Here is a 7,002-nt window from a genome sequence, read left to right as displayed (position 1 = left end):
ATGCGGTCGGAGCTGTCTGCCCCGGCCGGGGAAGGCTCACCGCCGGCGGCTGCCAACTCATGGCTTGCCCGCTGGATGGCCTTTCGGAGGCTTCTGAAAAAGAACTGTCAGGCGGGCACCTCTCGGAAGAACCGCAGACCAAAACGACCGGTAAAAATTTTGGGCGATCCGACCCGTAGTGCACCTTCGGCGGCAGAGAAAAGCAACAAAAATACCGGTCAGAGAAGGGGAGTTTTGGTCGACTCTGCCAGGTTTTTGCACTAAGTCAGATCCGTAATGCCAGCGGGACTGAGTCGCTTTTGCGTGCCGTGGTCCTGGAGGCCTGCTCGGACAGGGCGGTCCTTTCGGGTCCCGCGGGAAGGGGCATTTCATGTTCCTCTGCGGGAGGTGGTCCATTTTCTGCGGGAAATGGCGAGCCCCTTCGGCTGCAAGAGTGTGTAGGTCCCGCTCAACAGTCTACGTCCTTAACCATCGGGGACTTTGTAGATTTTGGTCAAGATCGCCCCCCGCATGTCCTAGCGGGAGGTCTCCGCGGCGGAGGCCGGAAAAGGTGCGAGGTGAGCGGCATGGTATGACTGGGCTCGTGCCGCTCACTGCTACCCGGAGCGTGGCGCCCTCCGGGTAAAAGGCTAGCCGGGGCGAGCAGGTGGGTTGACGGGCGCATAAGCCACGCCGTCCCCGCCGTACAAGGTGCCGGTGGCCTGGCGAACCACCGGCGTAAGGCTAGACAGGGCGGACCGCGGGGCAGAGGGCGCATAAGCCACGCCGTCCCCGCTGTACAAGGTGCCGGTGGCCTGGCGAACCACCGGCGTAAGGCTAGCCAAGGGCGTACCGCGGGGCAGAGGGCGCATAAGCCACGCTCTCTCTCCATCCCACCAGAACAAGCGAAAAATTTTCAAAGTGTGGGAGAACCGGGGACCCGACCGGTGGCACTCTGCCTCTCGCTGCCGCCCTCCTGGAAGCGTCCTCGGTCACTCGGTGTCCGGCAGATTTCAGAGCTCCGGAATGGTGAAAAAGAACCGGTGAGAGGGCGAAACCGGCTTCTCTCTGCCGGGCGAGGACCACCGCAGGCGGCAAGGGACGTCTGCCAGGAGACGGCGCTGCGGGCAGGCTTTAAAAGTGCATGGGGTTTTGGCCTCGGCGAAAGTCGAAAAAAATTTGCGGTCGGAGCTGTCTGCCCCGGCCGGGGAAGGCTCACCGCCGGCGGCTGCCAACCCCTGGCTTGCCCGCTGGATGCCCTTTCGGAGGCTGCTGAAAAAGAACTGTCAGGCGGGCACCTCTCGGAAGAACCGCAGACCAAAACGACCGGTAAAATTTTGGGCGATCCGACCCTCAGTGCACCTTCGGCGGCAGAGAAAAGCAACAAAAACACCGGTCAAAGAAGGGAGGTTTTGGTCGACTCTGCCTGGTTTTTGCACAAAGTCAGATCCGTAATGCCAGCGGGACTGAGTCGCTTTTGCGTGCCGTGGTCCTGGAGGCCTGCTCGGACAGAGCGGTCCTTCGGGTCCCGCGGGAAGGGGCATTTCATGTTCCTCTGCGGGAGGTGGTCCATTTTCTGCGGGAAATGGCGAGCCCCATCGGCTACAAGAGTGTGTAGGTCCCGCTCAACAGTCTACGTCCTTAACCATCGGGGACTTTGTAGATTTTGGCAGAAATCGCCCCCCGCAGGTCCTAGCGGGAGGTCTCCGCGGCGGAGGCCGGAGAGGGCGCGAGGTGAGCGGCATGGTATGACTGGGTTCGTGCCGCTCACTGGTACCCGGAGCGTGGCGCCCTCCGGGTAAAAGGCTAGCCGGGGCGAGTAGGTGGGTTGACGGGCGCATAAGCCACGCCGTCCCCGCCGTACAAGGTGCCGGTGGCCTGGCGAACCACCGGCGTAAGGCCAGCCAGGGCGGACCGCGGGGCAGAGGGCGCATAAGCCACGCTCTCTCTCCATCCCACCAGAACAAGCGAAAAATTTTCAAAGTGTGGGAGAACCGGCGACCCGACCGGTGGCACTCTGCCTCTCGCTGCCGCCCTCCTGGAAGCGTCCTCGGTCACTCGGTGTCCGGCAGATTTCAGAGCTCCGGAATGGTGAAAAAGAACCGGAGAGGGGGCGACTCCGGCTTCTCTCTGCCGGGCGAGGACCACCGCAGGCGGCAAGGGACGTCTGACAGGAGACGGCGCTGCGGGCAGGCTTTAAAAGTGCATGGGGTTTTGGCCTCGGCGAAAGTCGAAAAAATTTTGCGGTCGGAGCCGTCTGCCCCGGCCGGGGAAGGCTCACCGCCGGCGGCTGCCAACCCCTGGCTTGCCCGCTGGATGGCCTTTCGGAGGCTGCTGAAAAAGAACTGTCAGGCGGGCACCTCTCGGAAGAACCGCAGACCAAAACGACCGGTAAAAATTTTGGGCGATCCGACCCTCAGTGCACCTTCGGCGGCAGAGAAAAGCATCAAAAATACCGGTCAAAGAAGCGAGGTTTTGGTCGACTCTGCCAGGTTTTTGCACAAAGTGTTGGCATCGTGCGGCGTCGCGCTTTGCCGTACCGTATCCCCAATGGAGCGGCGCCCGGCGGGGTAGGCTAGCCATGTGAGGTCGAGGGCGGGAGGACGGGACGTAAGCCAGGCCGTTCTCCACAAGAAATTCCGGACGCGGAGACCCCTTCTCCGCCCTACGGTCCCCAATGGGGTGGCGCCCGGCGGGTGAGGCTAGCCATGGGAGGACGGGACGTAAGCCAGGCCGTTCTCCACAAGAAATTCCGTACGCGGAGACCCCTTCTCCGCCCTACGGTCCCCAATGGGGTGGCGCCCGGCGGGTGAGGCTAGCCATGTGAGGTCGAGGGCGGGAGGACGGGACGTAAGCCAGGCCGTTCTCCACAAGTAAATTCCGGACGCGGAGACCCCTTCTCCGCCCTACGGTCCCCAATGGGGTGGCGCCCGGCGGGTGAGGCTAGCCGTGTGAGGTCGAGGGCGGGAGGACGGGACGTAAGCCAGGCCGTTCTCCACAAGTAAATTCCGGACGCGGAGACCCCTTCTCCGCCCTACGGTCCCCAATGGGGTGGCGCCCGGCGGGTGAGGCTAGCCATGTGAGGTCGAGGGCGGGAGGACGGGACGTAAGCCAGGCCGTTCTCCACAAGTAAATTCCGGACGCGGAGACCCCTTCTCCGCCCTACGGTCCCCAATGGGGTGGCTCCCGGCGGGTGAGGCTAGCCATGTGAGGTCGAGGGCGGGAGGACGGGACGCAAGCCAGGCCGTTCTCCACAAACTCCCAGCGGTAGAGTCTCGGCTCTCCGCTCTTTTGATCGATCTGACACAGCGCGATCCGGCGGGGCAGGGCACTTTGCTCGGTCAGGGGTATTGGCCCCGGCCGGTTTATGGTAAAGCGTTCCTTAGCCTCAGTCTTGGTCGCGCATCAATCCCCCGCTCCCCGTGAGCGGCTGTGGTCCTCTGCCTAAGGTTGTGTAGCGCGGTGCCAGTGTGGTCCTCGCACGGCCCCGCTCCTGCCACAGCGGTAGGACTCTCTGCTTCGGCTGAGGTTTGCTACGAAGCGTATGGAACGGGCGTACTCCACCGTACCGTGGGTGGGGGGCGGCGGCGGCGGCGGCAGCGTCCAGCGCGGAGCTCCGGCTCCCGCGGCAGCGCCTCGCCTAGTGTCCCTCGGGCAAGTCCAATCGCCCCCCGCCCGGTCGGAGAGCGCAGACACACCTCTGTGTCCACGGTTTATTTCCGCAGCACGAAAAGGGACGGCTCCCGCCTGCTCCTCGCGGCGGCGACGAGGCTTAGACCCACCGTGGCGTATCCGCGGTAGGTATGCTCGTCGGTCGGAGGAGCGGTTGCGGTCGAGTGGTCCCCAGTGTACCCTGTTAGCGCTGCCCGCCTACGCCTGAAGAGCTGCGGACCGAGAAAAAGGTTCGCTCCGCTGCTGACGGCGAAGCGCGCGGCACGCCGCGGAAGAGGAGAGGGAGCGGTCGCCCCCGGGGCGGCTCCCCTCCGAGTCCGGCAGAAGCAGAGATTGTAGCGGAGGGGGGGTTTCTAAATTCCCCGGGCGTGTTATCCCCAGCGGTAGCCTTTGAACTCTTCAACCGCAAGCACGATCGCACGTTCACAGCACCCGTCACTAGGAGCCGGGCCAGAGGCGGGCGGCAGACGAAACCGACATGAGCGCTTAAGGGTATTGCACCCCCGGCGCCCAGACCCTGGAAATTGAGTCTGCCCCCAAAGCCCACCCGCGTCCTCCTTGGCGCTCCCGGAGTACATGGTCGTAGATGGGCCATCGGTCGCTAATGCCAAACTGCGTCCCAGGGGTGCGTCCCCTCTGACCAACGGCAGACCCATCCCTCTCGCCAATCCGCGGATCCCCGCCAGGTCCCGAACAGGGCTCGTCCTTTAGCGTTTCAAATGCGCCCTCCCCGCCATACGAGGGGTTGAGGACCGTAGCCTTCCCTTACGAGAGGCACCAGGGGTGCGCCTGCTCGAGGGCCCGGCCGTGGGCGTAACGCTTGGGCCGCCCGGGGGAGTCGGTAGACCATGGGAGACCAACACTCGCACACGAACGTTGCCCGTGCTTTTGTGGAAGAGAGCTTCTTGCGAGGTTGTCGCTGCGGTGGCGCCCGGACAAACCCTATCCCTAAAACTTCTGGGGAATTGGCGTCTAAGCCTGCACCCTGCACGGTATCCCTGCACCCACGAAGGGGGCCGTGGAAGGCTTGGGGTCGCGCCGGCGAAACCGACCGGATGCCCGGGGTACTGAACCCCCGGGGTCCCACCCTGGAAATTGAGCCGTCCGACCCCGCCACGTCTTCCTAGTGCTCTCCTTGGCTCCCCCGCCTGTGGGCATCGTTAGGGGCTGCGGTCATCAGCGCCGGCTAAGCTTCGGCAACACGGCCGACCCACCCCTTCGGCGCCTGGGGGTGCCTGGTCCCAGTCCGGGCCGTTCCGTAGGGGCGGCTATCCCTTACATGAGGGACTCGGTGCGTCCGCTCGGGCTGCGGGGCTCCGGCTCCGACAGCCGGGGAGCTGGTTTTGACCGCGGGCCTCCACGGGAACCGGCAGGGACCGGACTAGGCGTCAAGCCGAAAATAACCCCGGCACCCTCTGCTTCCAAAGCGAGGGGACCTTTGGCCGAGCGGGGGCACCGGAAGCCGAACCGACCCCAACCCCTCTTCCTACCCCAGGGCTGGGCTGACCAATCCCCTGATCGGGTCTAAAATGGAAGAAGGGGATTCGAGGGAAGGGGCTGGCGGAAGGCAGTTGCCCGACGGAGTAGGCGAAGGCCAGGCCGTTTCCGAGTCCCGAGCAGAGGAGGGCGAACTCGGCTCTTCATCGACCGACGGCGAGGCGAGGGCGGTGGCTGCCGCGGGGAAGACTCCATTGCTCGTCAGCGCGCTAGGAGCGGGGCCGACTGGCTGCTCGGGGTATGGCATCCCCGGGGGCCCACCCTGGAAATCTTCGCTCCTCAGCCGCTGCAGGTTATAAGGTCCCGCCGCGCGTAAGCGCTCAACTCTCCGACCCACGGATGTCGAGCCCATGGTGAGCCGGCCGTTTCGTACGGGGAAAAGGGGTCCTCTGGCCCCACATCGATCGAGGGGGTTTAGATCCGCGGAGGCACGCACCGCGAGGCGAATCGCTGCTTTTCCCCAAGAGGTTAACCTTCAAACCACCGAGTAGGTTCGGGGCAGGGCCGACAGTCTGCACTGGGGTATTGCATCCCTGGTGGGGCGACCCTGGAAATCTCTGCCCCTTTCCACTCTTTCGGTTGGGCCTCTCGTCGGGGCGAGCGTAAGTCGGCAAGCAGACGTGGGAAGAGGCTTCTTACCGGTGACACTCCCTTCGTGAGAGAGGCAGGTACTCGCCCCGGACCCCGGTCCAAATCTGCGCGGGCCGGACGGCCTCGGCCCTAGCCGAAGGCCGCTCCCGCGAAGCCAGGGAGCCGAAAAAATAACCCCGACACCCTCCGCGACCTCGCGTGCTTCCAAAGCGAGGGGAACCTTTGGCCGAGCGGGGCACCCGAAGCCGAACCGACCCCAACCCCTCTTCTTACCCCAGGGCTGGGCTGACCAATCCCCTGATCGGGTCTAAAATGGAAGAAGGGGATTCGAGGGAAGGGGCTGGCGGAAGGCAGTTGCCCGACGGAGTAGGCGAAGGCCAGGCCGTTTCCAAATCCCGAGCCAGAGGAGGGCGAACGACGTTCTTCATCGACCGACGGCGAGGCTAGGGCGAGGGCGGTGGCTGCCGCGGGGAAGACTCCATTGCTTGCCAGCGTGCTAGGAGCGGGGCCGACAGGCTGCTCGGGGTATGGCATCCCCGGGGGCCCACCCTGGAAATCTTCGCTCCTCAGCCGCTGCAGGTTATAAGGTCCCGCCGCGCGTAAGCGCTCAACTCCCCGACCCACGGACGTCGAGCCCATGGTGAGCTGACAGTTTCGTACGGGGAAAAGGGGTCCTCTGGCCCCACATCGATCGAGGGGGTTTAGATCCGCGGAGGCACGCACCGCGAGGCGAATCGCTGCTTTTCCCCAAGAGGTTAACCTTCAAACCACCGAGTAGGTTCGGGGCAGGGCCGACTGTCTGCACTGGGGTATTGCATCCCTGGTGGGGCGACCCTGGAAATCTCTGCCCCTTTCCACTCTTTCGGTTGGGCCTCTCGTCGGGGCGAGCGTAAGTCGGCAAGCAGACGTGGGAAGAGGCTTCTTACCGGTGACACTCCCTTCGTGAGAGAGGCAGGTACTCGCCCCGCACCCCGGTCCAAATCTGCTCGGTCCGGCCGTCGTCGGCCCTAGCCGAAGGCCGCTCCCGCGAAGCCAGGCGATCCGAACCGAGGATCCGCGCGAGCCTTCTCCAAGCCCTCTGCCGGGCGCTGGTGTTGAAAGCGTAGCGGACCCTGTTCGCCGGAGCGATAGGAGCGGAGCACCGGTCCCGCAGGGTTGAAAGCTGGGTAGCAGCGCCGTAGCTTCCCTCCCAGCCTTCCCCCGGACCTGGCGCCCGATCCCCTCCGCTCCTCTGTGCGTTGGCGGGCGGCGCTGCATGGGTAC

The sequence above is a fragment of the Engystomops pustulosus genome, unplaced genomic scaffold (assembly GCF_040894005.1).
Source record: "Engystomops pustulosus unplaced genomic scaffold, aEngPut4.maternal MAT_SCAFFOLD_603, whole genome shotgun sequence".
In the NCBI taxonomy this organism is placed as follows: domain Eukaryota; kingdom Metazoa; phylum Chordata; class Amphibia; order Anura; family Leptodactylidae; genus Engystomops; species Engystomops pustulosus.
The sequence above is the reverse complement of the archived record's forward strand: the minus strand, read 5'-3'. Positions refer to the sequence as shown.